Below are 18,979 nucleotides of genomic sequence, written 5' to 3'. Positions count from 1 at the left end.
TTCACAGAAAAAGTATTAATGAAAGACAAGATATTTTTCAGTTCAACTGCCCTATCACAAGGAATAGCAAAGCAAAAGCAGTGAAACTTATACTGCCTTTAAGTGAGAATGTCCCAGTAATTTCCAAACAGGTGCTTATTACCAACTGAACACCCACTGAAAAATAATAGTTTGGGGCCAGAGGACTGATAACTAGAACTGAGTAGTGAGCGCAGTCCAAGCACCAATGGAACTATCTTCCCATCTGTAATATCCAGGATTTTTCTTTTCTTTTCTTTTCTTTTTTTTTTTTTGAGATGGAGTCTCATTCTGTCACCAGGCCAGAGTGCAGTGGCATGATCTCGGCTAACTGCAACCTCCACCTCCCGGGTTCAAGCAATTCTCCTACCTTAGCCTCCTGAGTAGCTGGGACTACAGGCATGTGCCACAATGCCCAGCTAATATTTGTATTTTTAGTACAGACGGGGTTTCACAGTGTTGGCCAGGATGGTCTTGATCTCTTGACCTTGTGATCTGCCTGCCTCGGCCTCCCAAAGTGCTGGGATTATAGGCATGAGCCACCGCGCCTGGCCTTTCTGTTCTTACAAAACAGGAGTGGTTCTGGTATTTGTTATTGTTCTGAGGAGTAATTACAGAGAATTTCTCTCCAGTAAGAAGTTTTAAAGCTTACACAACTGTTTTTATCCACTTAAAATAAAAAAGAAAAAGAAAAATCTGGGGTATTACTTGAAAGAAGATACGTTAGTAAATGAGAGTTTCGTCTGTTCTCTGTGGATTGGTACAAGCTGTATAATCTGTTCCAACCCACTCATCTACATTACTCATCTCTATCACTGAATAATTGAAAGTTAGCCTCACTTTTGGGCACTTACTGCATTGTCTTCTCATACATTCTTAATTCTGTATTGCTAATAATGTATTAGCAATACGTTGTTGATAATGTACCCCCTTATATTAGAAATAAATAATTAATCAAAGGTGCTAAACTCTGGGAATATGAGCTGTCAGCTTTGCTTTCCTCCCTAAATATTGAGTTCATTACTTTTATTACTTGATCCAGTGGTTAGAGTTAGCCCATTCTCTGCTGAATATTAAATAAGCATTTGGGGGAAGCTCCTTCTGGAAATGAACTAATTAATTTTATCATAAAGAGACAGAGGCAGATTTACAGACATGTTTATTTATAGTACTTGCTAAGAAATGTCCCCAACACGTACTTATTGCTGAATGTGAGGCATTCTTAGGCTGTGTCTCTACCTTTTATGATTAAATTAAACAAGATTAATTCCATTAATTCATTCTGTCAGTCCACAAACATTTGATAAATGCCTGTGGTAAGATATTGTCTGCATTAAGTTCCCTAGAAGCAGAGTGTGAGATGGGGATTCTTATTTATTTATTTAGAGACAGAAGGCAGTGGCTTAATCTCAGCTCATTGCAACCTCTGCCTCCCAGCTTCAAGCAATTCTCCTGCCTCAGCCTCCCAAGTTTTTGGGATTATAGGAATGTTCCACCATGCCTAGCTACTTTTTGTATTTTTAGTAGAGACAGGGTTTCACCATGTTGACCAGGCTAGTCTTGAACTCCTGGGCTCAAGTGATCCGCCCGCCTTGGCCTCCCAAAGTGCCGGGCCTGTCCCGCAGACCCTGGCTGACGGATGAAATGAGTACTCCAACACAAGTATGCAGTGTAAGAGCAGCTAGGTGACTGCCTGGCTCTAGTGGCCAGAGAGCAGCCCCAAGAAGCTGGAGCTGCTTGCTTTTTTTCAGTGCAGGCATAATGCCAAAAGCCTGGAGCAAACACAACCTATAGGTAATTAACATTTATTGTTCCCCTTTCAGGGAACATCATGCGCACGGATGATCAAAGGTCAGTTCCTGGTCAACATAAGTAAACAAGCCTGTTTAAGATAAATTCCCCTACACTTCCTTGTACCTACTCCTTGCCCTCTGCCTCTCGGTTATAGAACAGCTGCCTTCAGCTCTTCTCCCCAGGGGCTCTGCAGAACCTTCCAAACTTTCAGAAGGTTTGCATCCTTTCCGTATAGTTTTTCCCACCACTCTGACCAATTTCCTACACCAAACTGCTGGGATTACAGGTGTGAGTCACTGTGCCCAGCCCAAAATGGGGATTCTTATTTAAATGATTAGTTGAGAAAATGCTCTCAGGAGAAGTTGGGGTGGGAGGTAAGAGAGTGCAGGAGGAAAAAGCTTAGCAAGGATGTAGTCTCATTAGGACACTGCTTTCAGGCCGGTCCAATGGGAAACTCTGGACCCTTCAGGGAAGGGAGTCACCTTTTGTGCCTCATGTCAGTTAATTATTGGAAGGGGTTATAACCCTTGAAGGTGTGGCTGCTCTAGTCTTCTGTTCTACTGAGAAGAAGAGACCAATTCTCCTGAGATAGTAACAGTTGTGAGTTGTTAACAGCAAATACTCATAAGAGCTAAGGAATAAACCAAGGCCAGGGCACCAATAGCGTCCACTAGATCAGGGGTCTCCAACTCCTGGGCCATGAACCAATACTGGGCTGCACAGCAGGAGGTGAGTGGCAGGCGTCGTCTGTATTTACAGCCACTCCCCATCGCTCACATTACTGCCTGAGCTCTGCCTCCTGTCAGATCAGCAGCAGCATTAGATTCTTATAGGAGTGCAAACCTTATTGGGAATTGCTCATAGAAGGGATCTAGGTTGCATACTCCTTATGAGAATCTAGTACCTGATAATCTGTCACTGTCCCCCATCACCCCCAGATGGGACCATCTAGGTGCAGGAAAACAAGCTCAGGGCTCCCACTGATTCTACATTATGGTAAATTGTATAATTATTTCATTATATTACAATGTAGTAATAATAGAAATAAAGTGCACAATAAATGTAATGTGTTTGAATCATCCTGCAACCATCCCCACCACCTTGGTCCATGGAAAAATTGTCTTCCACGAAACTGGTTCTTGGTGTCAAAAAGGTTGGGGACCACTGCACTAGATGACTGTGTTAGATACGATAATGACTTATTAAATTTTACAGGTAGAAAGTACCATAGAGATTATATAAGAAATTACCACTCCTTTTCCAATAAGGACAACTGAGTTGAGACACAGTACCAGAAGCACCCAATTTGGCATAATTTGGATTAAAGCACAAATCTTATTTCCAGCAAATGTAATTTTTATTATATCGTAATTCTTGTTTACTTCCAGAAACTTTTCTTTTGATTAATATATAGGTAGCAGAAATCTTATCTCTACTATGTTTCAGAGAACTAAAGGACTAGATAACATATTTTGGGACTGAGTGTTGTAATAGGAAAGAATTAACTGCTCATGAACAGGTAACTGGATGACTTCTTCCTACAATGAGTTTAAGAATTCAGCATCAAAGTTTATACGAAAATGCAAAAAATAATAATAATCATAGAGCCCCAAACTGGAAATACGAATAAGAAACGAGAGATCAGTTTCTTCCTATCCTAAGTGACAAGGCAGAAAAACCCCAGGGCTGGAATAATGCCTAGAAATGGAAGATCTGAAAGAGATATCTCATCACCAATTTTTTTTTAAACACCATTAAGTATTTTGACCATATTTTATAAGGTGGAATCTCGAAAGAGTGAGGATTCTATATTCAAAGCTTTGGAATTGACTTAGACAAAACCAGGAATTTTCCTTTTCTCTTAAAATGTCCCAGCTTTATAGGTATATTTTTTGCAGTCTTTAAGGATTCTGTAACTATACCAAATAGCCAAACTGTGAGAGTCATAAATTCTATTTATCTATCTGTTTATATCAGGAGTTCTTAACCTGGAGTCCTTGGATGTACAAAGGGTCTACCTGGATGGAATTCAGAGGGTCCTTGAATTCGAATGAGGAAAAAAATTACGTCTTTATTTTCAGTAACATTTAACTGAAATGTAGAAAATCCTTCAAGTATGAATGCTTGCAAGAATCTTAGTCCCTATGACCTTGCCACCAATAGAAATTACAGATACTTTCCTATCACAGTGAATGCATGAGTGCATTAGATCTCAGCCTTCCTGTCTACAGACACTCATGCACTGGAGCTGGCCAACCAGAGTGCAATGCTGGGCCTGCAAATGGTGAAGCTGTATAACCTCATAATAGAAGTTTAACTCAATGGATTTGGATAATTTTCATATTTGCAATGGACTGAATGTTTGTGCCCCACCAAAAAAATTTACATGTTGAAATACTAACCCCCCCAGTGTGATGGTATTAGGAGGTGGGGCTTTGGAGGCGTAACTAGGTCATGAGGGTGGAGCCTTCGCTAATGGGAATAGTGGCCTGATAAAAATATATGAGAGAGCTTTCTTCCTCTCTCTCTGTTCTCCACCATGTGAGAATACATGAAGAAGCCAGTGGTCTTCAATCCATACAAGGGCCCTCACCAGAACCTGATCATGCTGGCACCCTAATCTTGGACTTCCGGCCTCCAGAACTGGGAGAAATATGTTTCTGTTGTTAGCATCACTTGTTTATTGTAGTTTGCTATAGCAGTCCAAACTGACTAAGACAGTATTTCTTGAGAGAACCTGTTTCTTTTTAAGCAAACTATGGAAACTTTAATTACATTTATGGTAACATATTTTTAAGAATCAGGAGGCCAGATGTGGTGGCTCACATCTGTAATCTCAGTGCTTTGGAAGGCCAAAGCAGGTGGATCGCTTGAGGCCAGGAGTTTGAGACCAGCCTTGCCAACATGACAAAGCCCCATCTCTACCAAAAATGCAAAAATTAGCCAGGCGTGGTGGCACACTCTTGTAGTCCCAGATACTCGGGAGGCTGAATAGGAGGATGGCTTGAGCCCAAGAGGCAGAGGTTGCGGAGTGAGCCGTGATTGCACCACTGTACTCCAGCCTTGGCGACAGAGCAAGACCCTGTCTCAAAAAAAAAAAAAAAAAAAAAAAGAATCTGGATTATCAATACTTGAGCTAAAAACACCAAAAGCTAGAATTCAACTGGCTTTTACACGACATGCTCATTGCCTTATCAAAGTTTATTGTTCTTATTCATTTTTAGCAACAACAGCCTCACACTGATGAATATGGTAAAAAAAATTTAACTTTGACTTGCCAATATTTTAAACCTATTGTTATTTAACACATTTTAAAAGCTCATATTTTGCCACCTAATAAAAATATTTAGTGATCCCAGCACTTTGGGAGGCCGAGGTGGGTGGATCACCTGAGGTGAGGAGTTCGAGACCAGCCTGGCCAACATGGTGAAACCCCGTCTCTATGAAAACTACAAAAATTAGCTAGGCATGGTGGCACATTCCTGTAATCCCAGCTACTGGGGAGGCTGAGGAAGGAGAATTGCTTGAACCTGGGAGGCCGAGGTTGCAGTGAGCCGAGATCATGCCACTGCACTCCAGCCTGGGCAATGAGTGAAACTCCATCTAAAATATATATATATATATATATATATATATATATATATATATATACACACACACACACACACACACACATATACATATATGCAATTGATTTTCCATGTAATCTTATATGTTTCTTATATATTTTATATACTCCAAACATTTTCTTAATAGGGGTACATTGGCTTTACCAGACTGACAAGGGCCCCATGATATAAAAGAAAGTTAACAAACCCTGGTTAGGTATAAATTACTTTCTATCTATGTAAATAATGACATTCACTGGCCTTTGCTATTACATTTTCACTTAAATAATTATATTATTTTCAACTCATTTTTTTTCCTATTTTTAACACCTTTAACAAAATATATCATATATTATAAAATTCACCTATTTCTTGTGTAAAATTTGATAATTGTAATAACTTTATCAAGTGGTGCAACCATCACCATAAGTCACCTTTAGAACATTTTCATCTCTGCAATTAGATCCTGCATGCCCATTTATGGTCTTTAGCTCATTATTAGGTATATTGAATGAAATTGCATTCCACCTAGGATGCAATTGATTGTAAATATTTTTATGTTATAAAAGTGAGTCTATAATAAAAATTCCGCAACAGTGCTGACACTTACCATAGCATGACATTTTAGAAACAAAATTAATTAAAAAATACTCATTCTAGGTTAATGGTTACAAACATGCAGTTAGAACAAACAGGTTCTAGTGTTTGATAGTACAGTAGTTTGACTATAGTTAACAATATATTATATATTTCAAAATATCTAAAAGAGAAGATTTGAAATGTTCCCAATACAAAGAAATGATAAATGTTCAAGGTGATGGATGTCCTAAATACCTTGACTTGATCATTATACATTCTATATACGTATCAAAATATTACACATATACACTATAAATATGTACAAATATGTATAAATACAAAAATTTAAAAATATTCATTCTAATTGATTCTGGCAGGAGTCATCAATGGATACAAAAACTAGTGTGAAAATGTTTGAGGAGTAACCGGATAGTTATGTAATCTCAAAATATCTTTCCATAAAGCATTTATTAATTATAATGGGTAAAACAATGTTAAAGTGGAGAAACATGACAAGCATCAACTTAGCCAAATGGTCAAGGTTAACATCACCAATAATAGGACAAATCAACAGCAAATGCCTTCTAAGATGGTGCACCGAGAAGAACATAGCATCATTTGTCTGGTAATCCTGCCAAAAGTATATAACTTGAATCTAATCAGGAGGAAACATCAGACAAACTCCAATGTGAAGGACAGCATGCAAAATAATTGTCCCATACTCTTAAAAACATCAGCTTCAGTGGGCACTGTGACTCATGCCTGTAATCCCAGCAATTTGGGAGGCCGAGATGGGAGGACCACTTGAGCTCAGGAGTTTGAGACCAGCTTGAGCAACATGGCAAGACATTGTCTCTACAAAAAATTTTTAAAAAAATTAGCCAGTCATGGTGGCACCTGCCTGTGGTTCCAGCTACTGGGCAACACAATGAGATTCTGTCAAAAAAAAAAAAAAAGAGGCTGGGCGTGGTGGGAGGCCGAGCGGGGCGGATCACGAGGTCAAGAGATGGAGACCATCCTGGCCAACATGGTGAAACCCTGTCTCTACTAAAAATACAAAAATTAGCTGGGTGTGGTGGTGCATACCTTAGTCCCAGCTACTCGGGAGGCCGAGGCAGGAGAATCGCTTGAACCCTAGAGGCAGAGGTTGCAATGAGCTGAGATCATACCACTGCACTCCAGCCTGGCAACAGAGCGAGGCTCCATCTAAAAAAAAAAAAAAGTCAGCTTCATGAAATACCCGAAAGACTTTCTATAAAGAAAGCCTCAGGAATTCCATAATATAGGCAAGTAAAGAGATAAGGGCTATATATTAAGTAATAGTATTATATCAGAGTTAATTTCCTAATTTTTATAATTATGCTGTGATGTAAGAAAATGTCCTTGGTTTTAGGAACTACACACTAAAGTGTATAGCAGGAAAAGACATTATATCTACAACTTATACTTTTAAAAATAAATTTTATGGTGTATATTTGAGAGTTACAACATGTTATGGTATACATACAGACAGTAAAATAGTTACTATAGTGAAGCTGATTAACATATCTATTATCTCGCATAGTTTCTATTTTCGTGGTAAGAGCAGCTAAGATCTACTTCATTAAAAATTTCTAATGCAATATAATTTTATTGACTTTAGTCCTCATGTTGTACATTAGATCTCTAAACTTGTTCATCCTACATACTTTCTATTTGGTTATCTCGCATAGTTTCTATTTTCGTGGTAAGAGCAGCTAAGATCTACTTCATTAAAAATTTCTAATGCAATATAATTTTATTGACTTTAGTCCTCATGTTGTACATTAGATCTCTAAACTTGTTCATCCTACATACTTTCTATTTGGTTATCTCGCATAGTTTCTATTTTCGTGGTAAGAGCAGCTAAGATCTACTTCATTAAAAATTTCTAATGCAATATAATTTTATTGACTTTAGTCCTCATGTTGTACATTAGATCTCTAAACTTGTTCATCCTACATACTTTCTATTTGGTTATCTCGCATAGTTTCTATTTTCGTGGTAAGAGCAGCTAAGATCTACTTCATTAAAAATTTCTAATGCAATATAATTTTATTGACTTTAGTCCTCATGTTGTACATTAGATCTCTAAACTTGTTCATCCTACATACTTTCTATTTGGTATCCTCTGACCTACATCTCCCCATTTCTTCCCCACTCTGCCTCCCCTGCCATGGTAACCACTGTTTTATTCTCTAGCTGTGTGTATTTGAAGTCTTTTTTTTTTTTTTTAATTCCACATGTAAGTGAGGTCATGCAATATTTTTCTTTCTCTGTCTGGCTTATTAACATAATGTTCTTCAGGTTGTTCCAGGTTGTGGAAAATGGCAGGCTTTCCTTTTTTATGAGGCCAAACAATATTCCAGTGTGTATATATATATATACACACACATACACACCCATTTTCTTTAGCCATTCATCTCTCAACGGACACTTAGATTGTTTTCATATCTTGACCACTGTGACTAATGCTGCAGTAAACATTGGAATGCAGATATCTTTATGAGGTGGTGATTTTGTCTTCTTTGGGTATATACAGAGAAGAGAATTTGCTGGGTCATATGGTAGTTCTATTTTTAATTTCTTTAGAAACCTCGCACTGGTTTTTATAATGGCTATGCCAATCTTCATTCCACCAACTGTGTGCCAGGGTTCCTTTTCTTCCACACATTTGCCAATACTTACTATCTCTTGTCTTTTTGATAACAGCCATCTTTATGGGCGTGAGGTGATAACACACAGTGGTTTTAATGTGCATTTCCCTTATTGTTAGTGAGGTTGAGCATCTTTTTATATATACCTCTTGGCCATTTTTATGTCTTCTTTGGAAAAATGTTTGTCTTCAACTTACTTTTAAATGGTTAAGAAAATGTATTTGGGTGGTGTGTGTGTGTGTGTGTGTGTGTGTGTGTGTGTGTGGAGAGAGAGGAGGAGGAGGAAAAGAGGAAATAAAAATTAACATTTGGGGAATCTGGGTAAAGATTATTCTGAAATTCTTTGTACAGTTCTTGAAACTTCTATAAGTATTAAATTATGTTAAATGAGAAAAAAAAGCACTTAGTCTTAAGTGTACCCACTGTCATACTGAACACTGAGAGTTCTGATACCTCAATTTATACTCTACTATCAGTTATCTTTAGCTACTGGGGTAAATTTTCTCAATAGACTTTTTTTGATGTGCCCCATTTGCTTCTTTATTTGAGTCTTTGTGCTCTCTTGTTTTGTTTATTACTTCCCTAGGGCAGATGATGCTGAGTTTCAAACATATGGCCATTTTTATTTTCTGCCAATCACCTACAAAAAAAATGCTAAGAAAGACCAATCGTTGTGATAAACTAAAATAAGGTATGGAAAATGTGGAAAAGAATGAGTCATGTATTTTGGGAGTCAGCAGCTTTGGTTGGCCACTGATTCAATTCACGACCTTGGAAAAAACCACGTCATTGCTTTATGCCCTATTCTCCTCATAATCTTTTCCCCAGAGCTTATATTACAGAGTGTTGACAGGATTAACTTATGATTGTGCATCTCTTTGAATCTCCATGATTTAGGTATTAAAGAAGTTGCCACAAATAAATATCCCTAAAAATAGTGTGCTTATGCAAATCCTCTTCTTGATATTTTGGTGGTTGTTTTAGAACTGTAAATGCTTTTCAGAAAACTCACAGTATTTCTGTGAGTTTTCTGAACTCACATTGGCTTGTGGTATACTTTTTCCCTGTGGATATTGTATTATTGAGTATTATTAAAGACAATAGAAAATCATACAAGAGATTTATTAAATCTCCATTATGTTTCCTGTTTTGCGTTTTCATTTCTAGACTGGAAGTGCCTAAATTATAATTTTTTTCTTCCAGGTTTTTACCTTCTGCATCAAGCATACTATTTTTGCCTTCCTGGCGTCTATTCACTCTTTTTCTGGCATCAGCATGCTGAGTTTCTTTCAGGGAAATATGCCTCCCCCAACTTAGTTTATCTGATTTAATTGGGACTGACCCAGGGAGATGGGGTCCGTGAAGCAGATCCGACCAATCAAAGCAGCACATGTCCTATCCACAGGAACGAAATATGATACCAAGGACCATGAATCCCACGCATAACTCTTACCAAAATTATTGAGAAACGGGTGATCTCTTTCCACTGGGATTGCTAAACTGGGAAAATGGAAGTCTGGTCTTTCTAGCAGCTATCTCACTAACCTGAGGAAAGAATATGTCTAAGCCTGTTTCCAACCGAGTTGAAAGCAGAGCTGAGAAATAAAAGGAAGAAGTTTCCTTTTATTTAACGATTATTTAAGCACCTAGATTGGGTATGCCTGTATAGAGATACCTGAGGTTTGCTAATGTGGGTCAATATATTTCCTTTCCTTTCTTCTGCCCTCCTTCCTCCTCCTCTGTCTCCTTCTCTTTCTCCTTTTTCTTCTCCCTCTTCTTCCTCTTTTTGCTTAAGTTTGTTGATAGAGCTCTGACTAAATCATTTGGTGCATGTGGTAGAGATAGCTAGTTGCTTATTCAATATCCATTTTCCCCTTTATTCTCAGCAACGTAACTTCAGTTTTATTCAAGATGTCAATGGCCCCCACTTTAAAAATGCACTTCACAGCCTCTTTCATAGATAGGCATGACCATGTAACTACATACAGGCCAAAAAGATATAGGCAGAAGTTATAGGATGGGATTTATTAGAAGGCTCTTATTAACAGAAGCTCAGATGAGTTCATTTGTTCCTTGCCCTTCTGCTTATTCCTGCCTGGAATGGACATATGATGGTTGTGTCAGGGGACCAGCTGGAAACCTCTGTGGCTGGCAGTGCCTTCTGCCTGAGTATTACTTGCTCCCACTGGGCTCATTCCACCCACTCGGCCTGGCAGGCTGCACTCAGCTCGCGCTACCGGCCCGGATCCCACACCTGCTAAATGTGAGCCAGGCACAGAGTAGCAAGGGGTGTGTGTGCGAACAAGTGCGGGGTCCAGCCGCTGTGCACACCCAGGCACACTGGCTGCTGCAGTGGGGCAGGCAGCTCCAGGCACTGGCATAGGTGCCGGCTGTGTGCAAGGCTGTGGCTAGATGAGATGTACTGCACGTGGCTTCTGCTGCAGGCACCTACATCTGGCCAAGGGGAACACAGTGCCACCTGGAAGCTTGGAGACGCCAGGAACCACAGAAACCCAAAGAGGGGGTGGGGTCATAGCCCTGGCTCGGGGAGCCCCTAGGTCTGGGATCCCCAAAGGGCCACAGCTCTTTTCTTCTTCTCTCTTCTTTCCTCATTGCCCGTAACATGGCGAGTGCAGGGGCATGTTTCAGCTCTGTTTGTGTTATAGCTCTTTTAATCCCGCCATTAGCGGGTCCAGAGTTCTTGTCCCACCTCCAGGAAGACTTAAGTATGCAGATTCTGGAGGGTGAGCAAGGCAAAGAGGTGCTTTATTGAGTGCCGGAAAAGCTCAGAGGAGACCCTCAGTGGGTAGCTCCTCTCCGCAAGCAGGTTGTCCGGTCATCTGCCAAGTCGGGTGGAGTCCGAGGTTTTTACGAGCTTCAGAGGGGAGAAAGTGCATGCTGATTGGTCCATAGGCAGCCATGGGTGGGCCCAGAAAATGTACCATATATTCTCACTCCAGTCCACAGAACTGTCAGCCAAGCCCCCAGGCTTCAGGCCATCCCTGGCTTGAAGGTGGGGCTTCACCGGGAACCCGCCCCGTTTCTCCCAGGAGCCTGTCTGCTTCCTGCTGCCATCAACCTGCCATCCCTGAACAGCAGAGGCTGTTCATGCCTACGGGTGCCTACAGGCCCATGCAGAGCTGCCCTTAACCCTCCTTGGCCTCCCTCCCATGCTTGTGGGAGCCCAAAGTCCAGAGGGGGCCCAAGTGGCAGGTGGCTGGTGTCAGCACTGCCCAGAGCATGCTCACACCCAGCCAGGTCAAGACAGTGTCTGGGCTAGGCCACAACCTTGCTCCAAAATTGGAGCAGGGGCCAGGAGTCTGGAGAGGCCAGGCAGTGGGAGCAGGCACTTCCGAGCCTGTGGGGGCACAGGAACTTCCCGGCCCCCGAGAGTGCAGAGATGCCCAGGTCCACAGCTGCTGCTGTGCAGCCACAGCTGCACCGGGGAGCATGAGGCTCGCCGACTCTGCCAACTCAGAAGGGCTTCTGCCTGTTGCCAGCTCTTGTCGGCTCTGTGGAGCATGCCGCCCTGGCTGAGCCTCCCCTGCTGCAGCCAGTATCATGGCAGTGGCCCCTCCAGATGGGCCACCACTGTCATCAGTTGCAATTCCAGTGGCCATCTTATAACCTTGAGGATGAAAGACATGTATTAAGAAAGGCCTAGGCCTAGATTCCTGTTGTCTTTGTGGAACTCCTTATCAGTGTGGATCACCCATTTCTGAACATTTTTTCTGTAAAATAATATACTCTTAGACATTTAAGTCATTGTAGTTAGGTCTCTATTTCTAGGAGCTGACAACATTTCTAGATAATATGATACATCTCTGCAATCAGACATCAATGGTACTTCCTGAAATACTTTGGTTTATTTCGTGTGGATGTAATGTAAGGAGAAATTATATAAGAATATCTTTGCTTAAAATGATAGATATTTCTCTTTATTTTTCCTCATTTATGAATTTTAGGTGAGAAGCAATCAATAATGCTGGCCACTACTACCTCAACTTTTTAATCTCATCTTTTCCATACTATGACAAAAAATTTAGATAGGTCAATGTGTGGCAGTTTAGAATCACAAAGCTTTGCCAATATGAGCTTGTAGAGATCCTCAACTTTTTACCTTCTGTTTATGTTTACTATTACTGTCCCATTTTAGGCCATCATCATTTAGTCAGTTACTTGGGGCTTCCTGTATCTAAATCTTTTACACTAAGCCCAATTATCTGTACTGACATCTAATAACCATTCAACATACATTCTGATTTTTAAAATTACTTTAAAAACAACTACCTAAATGAACTGGAAAGTAACTAAAATCAGGCAGAAGTTGGATATAACACTTAAAGGAAAAAAGTGGCAACAGATGAGATACAACACTAGAAAGAAATTAGCTATCAAGTCATCAAAAGACATAGAGAAACCTTAAATGCATATTACTAAGTGAGAAAAGCCAATCTGAAAAGGCTACACGTACTGTATGATTCCAAATATATGACACTCTGGGAATGACAAAATTAAAGACACCAAAAAAGATCAATGGTTGCCAAAAGTTGTGGAGAGGGAGGGATGAATTGACAGAACACAGAGGGTTTTTAGGGCAGTGAAACTATTCTGTATGATACTACAATGCTGAATAAATGTCATTATATATTTGTCAAAATCCATAGAATGTACAACACCAAGAGTGAGTTCTAGTGTAAACTATGCATTTTGGGTGATAACAATGTGTCGGTGTAAGCTCAATTGTAACAAATGTTCTAATGTGGTGTGAAATGTCCATAGTTGGGGAGATTATGTGTGTGGGGACAGGAGTATATGGGAAGTCTCTCAACTTTCTGATCAATTCTGCTGTGAACCTAAAACTGCTCTAATAAATAAAGTTTATTAATTTAAAAATTTTATAATCTTCCAAGAAATATGATAGAATCCAAAGTCTCTACAATATGATTTTTACAAGAACACTTAGAAAATTACTACATATGGGCCATACTTACAAGAAAAGACAATCAATGAAGACTAACCTCATGATGTTGGGATTAGCAGAGGATTTTAAAGCAGCTGTTATGCTGTGCTCAAGGATGTGAGAAAAAATATGCTCATAATGATTGAACAAATAGGAAATATCAGAGAAAAAACTAAAAAAAAATATTTGATATTTAAAAAATACTGTGTGGGCTTAACAGCAGTTTAAAGATGATGAAAGTCACTCAACTTGAGGATACAGCAATCAAAATTATCTACTCGGAGAAACAGAGAGAAAGAAAGCTGTAAATTAAACTGAAAAAAAAAAAAAACCCTCAGGGTACTGTGAGACAATTGAAAAAAATCTAATATATGTAAATTAGATTTCTAGAAAGAGAAGCAAGTGGGAATGAACCTGAAAAAATATTTGACTTAATAATTTGTTAAAAAACATAAATGTACAAAATCAAGAACTCAGACAACCTCAACTAGAAAAATATGAAGAAAATAATATCATAATCAAATTGCTGCAAATCAAAGAGAAAAAGAAAATCTTGAACGTGGCCAGAGTAAAATGACACATCACATATAGGAGAATCATGATATGAGTGACTGCCAACTTTTCTTCAGAAACAGTGGAGACCAAAAAGACAGTGGCACAACACTTTTAAAAGGCTGGAAGAAAAGTACTATAAAGCTTATATCCATGGAAAAGATCCTTCAAAAATAAGAAATACACATATTTTCAAATAAATATAAACTAAACCTTACACCAAAGAAATAAAAATGTATATGTATAAATAGATATGTACAAGAATGCTTGTAGCAGCTTTATTCTTAATTCTTAAAGCAAAACAGTATCTACAAGAGCATGGATAAAATGTTGGTATATTCATGCAATGGAAACTACTCAAAAATAAAAATGAATGCAATACAGATATATACAACATGGATGAATCTCTAAAACAATGCTGAGTGAAAGAAAGCTTATGCAAAACAGTACATACTGTATGATTCTATTTACAGATTCTATTTTAGAACAGTGGTTGTCTATGGGTGGAGGGGTGGGCATTCACTGTGAAGGGAACATGAGGCAACTTTTGTGGTGATGGTATTTTTTTGTATTTTCTGTCTCAGGTTAGTCATTTGTTCAAACTCATGGAATAGTACACTTAAGAAATGTGCATGTCACTATATGTAAATTTTATCAAGACATAATATAAACAAATAATGAACTCATGTTAATGACAACAAAACTATAATCATAACACTTCTACATATCATAGTGCCTTATTCACTCTTTTGTCACACTTATTAAGTGTAATGTGCTCAGCTAAACATTCCATTACCATGGAAGGATGGTATTTTATCGAGGGTAAAGTGGATATTGGATACATTGCATTTGTGTCACAGAGAGTAAGTTGGTGGATAGATTTCTAATTATGGATTCAATCTTTTAGTCAGTTCTAGTTCTATTCAGAATTCTAATTTTTCCTTATTTTTTCTAGGAAATTGTCCTTTTCACCTAAATTTTTGAATATCTTGCCATGAGGTAAGATTCTTTTTATGCTGTTTTAAATGTCTATTGTATTTATAGCAAGGTAATTTTTTAAACTAGGAAGTGATCCTGGTTGGATCACATTCTCTCTGTTGGAATTCCATTGTGTCCTGATTTTGAAGTGTTGGAAGTATCCAGGCCAGATATATCACCAACCTAGTTTTAGTCCAGTTTTTTGGAATGAGTTTTCATAACACACATACACAGATAATATAAATAAAGACTAAAAACCTACATAAGTAAAGGCTTGAGGTTTCGATTTATGAGATATTCCCTCCTTTCTACCATGGCTGCCAGAAGCCTCAGCTCATGCCCTTATGACTCTGATTTGAATTTTCTTTTTCATTTCTGTTACTAGTGGGATAGTACTTTCTTTGTTGCAAGCTTAACTAGGATTTTAAAACAATTTTCCCATCAATTCTGAGAACAAAAATGTCTAGCATTAATGGTTATAGAAATAAAAATGAAAATAAGTAAATCAAGCATTTTACTCAAAGGATTGACAAGGAATTACAAAATAAGCAAAGGAAAGCAGAAGAAAGGAATTAACACAGATAAAAACAAAAATTGGTGAGTTAGAAAGCTAAAAGAAAAAGTAGAGCCGAAGAATACAATTATAGAATAATTTGAAAAATCGGTTAAGTAAACTAGCTAAGATAATCAAGAAAAAAGAATATAAAATAAAGAGGAAAATAAGTAAGAAACAGAAGAACTTAGAATCATGAGACTAGTTTGCTTAAAACTACACCAAAATGTTAGAACACCTGAAAAAAAAAGTATAATTTTCTAGGAAAGTTGCTTATGAAAGCTGAACTCTGAAGACAGAAAACTTTTAAAGAGATCAACTACCATAGGAGAAATAGAGGAAGTAAAGACCTAACTCTTCAAAAGGCCCAGATCCAGACAGCTCTAGGGGAATTTAACTAAGCTTTTTAAGATCATATAATTCCAGTGCTGTTTTAAAATGTTCCAGAGCAAGAAGAAAAAAAACTACTGAGTTCATTTTTATAAAGTGAGTAAATACTGATTCACTATCTGAAAAAAATGCACAGAAACCTGTATACTTATCTATATGAATATTGGTACAAAATATTAAACAAATGATATCAAAAAGAACCCAGCATGGCAATAAAAAAAAACTATCGCCATTTGGGATTTATTCCAATAATGCAAGAAAGCTTCAATATTAGAGTTGTCAACCTAAATAACATAGAGAGAGGCTCTCCTTAAAAAAATGCTATTTATTCGAGAATGGATATTGTAATGGGAATACATGTGCCACAGTAAACTATGTGCGTATTCAAGGAGTTAAAAAAAGAAAAAGGTTTTTTATTAAAGGAAAAATGAGGAGGATTAAATAATTGTTTTGAGATAATTATCCTTGGCTACAAGGATCGATAACAAGAGTGACACCAGTCTGAGATTGGACAGGCAGCTGCTGGGCAGACAACCTCACAGAAGTATTTTTTTGTGTGTAAGATTGCAATGCCCTTTGTGCAAGGTTGTGGTTTTTGCAGTCTTTTGTTATAGTTCTTGTTGTCAGGCATTCATGCATGACAACTCTCCCTTCATGGCCTTCCCTGACTCCATTTGTCAGGGTTTTAACACAAATAACTCCCATTTTGATTCTGACAACTTTCACAGATCTTTATTAGTACATATAATATTAATACATATACAATGAAAAATCATATAATCCTGAATCATGTAATGACTTCCACAGATGGTGAACAGGCATTTGACAAAATTCAACAACTACTTATTATTTAAAAAATTTTAATGAAATATAAATCCATTGATATTTCCTTAAAACGAAAATTATACTTATCCCTGACCAAAAGTTAGCATCATAATTATGATCAAACTTTACAATCATTTCTCATTAAAGCCAGGGACAAGACAAGTCTGCCAACTCTCATCGCTATAATTATTATTGTACTCTAGCTACTGAAAAAATAAATAATACAAGAGAAATAAATTCGAGGTACAAAATTGGAAAGAATTTAAAACTATGACTATTAGTATTACTATTAGTACATAGAAAATCCAAGATAAGAATAGAAAAATTCAGTAGGGTAGTGAGGTAGAAAATAAAGAGCTTTCTTATATACATATTACAATATAATATGTAATTTTAAAAATCCAACTTATAATAGCAACAAAAAAGATAAAACTAAAAAGAATGCAATATATGTATATAAACAACTGTAAATTGCCTCTGAAAGACATTTAAAAATAGAAAAGAATTAGTATTTTATATATATATACACTTTTACAAATTTTATTTAAAATACTAATAAAAAGCAAGTAACAAATATCAACTTTGTTTTCAGTACACAGTGTGATCCTAAAACTTATACGGAAAAATAAACAGCCAAATAGCCAGGAAAGCTCTGAAAAGGAAGAGCAATGAAGAAGGCCCAGAATTACAGAGCAATAAAACAAATTATATAAGCACCAATGATTACAGTAAAAACTACAGAAATAGAATCAGAAGCATAAGAAAACTTACTATTTGACATAGGTGGTACTGGAACATTTTGGTAACCATTTGGAAAAACAGAATTGGATCCTTAACTCACACTGTACTTTATTTGTGAATAAAGTCCAAATCTAAATATTTCAATGAAAATTTAATAAAACAAGAAAATACTAGAAGAAAACATGGGAGAGTTCTTTATAATATGGGGGTGGGGATGGCTTTTCTATGACCCCAAATCTAAAAGGCATTAAACAAAATTGATAAATTTGGCTACGTATATATGAAAACTTCTGCATGCCAAATAAAAAACATAAGACAAATGACTTAACAAAGTGGCAACACATATCACAAAGGGCTAATCTCCCTACTCAATAAAGGCCTTCTACAAATTAACAAGGAAAGGATCCCAAAAGTGAGCAGAAACTATGAGCAGAAAGTTAACAGAAAGGAAATACAAATGGCTTTGACACATTCAAAAGATGTTCAACTCACTCATAATAAGAATAGTACATTATACTTAGAGGACACATTTTTCATCTATCAGACTGGCAAACATCAAAAGTTAGATTAAGACTCAGTTGGCAATATCGTGAGGAAATAGACATATTGCTCCTGAGGGAGTATAAGTAGCTATAATTTTCATAGTAAGTAATTTGGCAATATCCATCATTATTACAAATGCTTATGTCCTTTTACCTAGCAATCCCACTTTTGGGACTTTATCCTTCAGACACATAGACTTCACATGTAGAAAATGGCAAATATATACAAGTTCATTATTGGAGAATTTTCTGTAATTGAAAATGGAAACAACTAAAAAAATGTATTAAGTGGGAATAGATCAATTATTATATATTCTTACAATCTGTCTGCTATACACTACACATGCCTAAAAAAAGGAGTAAGGTCTCTACTATAGACTTACACGAATGTTTCCAATATATATTAGTAAAAAGAGCAGGATACAGAATAGTGTGTGTGATATGCTGTTTTTGCATAAGAAAAATTCGATTAGAATAAGATTTTATGTTCATATATGTCTGTATATTCATAAAGAAATTCTGAAAGGATACATAAGAAACCAATAATGGGCCAGATGTGGTGGCTCACGCCTGTAATCCCAGCACTTTGGGAGGCCAAGGCGGGTGGATCACTTGAGGTCAGGAGTTTGAGACCAGCCTGGCTAACATGGTGAAACCCCATTTCTACTAAAAATACAAAAAATTAGCTGGGCATGGTGATGCACACCTGTTATCCCAGCTACTCAGGAGGCTGAGGCAGGAGAATCGCTTGAACCAGGAGA

The 18,979-nt window shown here is 37.6% G+C and overlaps 1 long non-coding RNA gene across 1 annotated transcript in view; it reads left to right on the top strand.

Moving 5' to 3' along the window:
• The window catches only part of LOC104001871 (uncharacterized), a 57,903-nt gene that overhangs the window by 36,349 nt on the left and 2,575 nt on the right, over positions 1–18,979 (top strand). Inside the window, exon 3 of the long non-coding RNA XR_001708786.4 lies at positions 15,145–15,188. This is a non-coding gene — a long non-coding RNA (uncharacterized LOC104001871). The remainder of the gene's footprint in view (positions 1–15,144; positions 15,189–18,979) is intronic.

The sequence above is a fragment of the Pan troglodytes genome, chromosome 14 (genome assembly GCF_028858775.2).
Source record: "Pan troglodytes isolate AG18354 chromosome 14, NHGRI_mPanTro3-v2.0_pri, whole genome shotgun sequence".
Lineage (NCBI taxonomy): Eukaryota > Metazoa > Chordata > Mammalia > Primates > Hominidae > Pan > Pan troglodytes.
The sequence above is the reverse complement of the archived record's forward strand: the minus strand, read 5'-3'. Positions and strand labels throughout refer to the sequence as shown.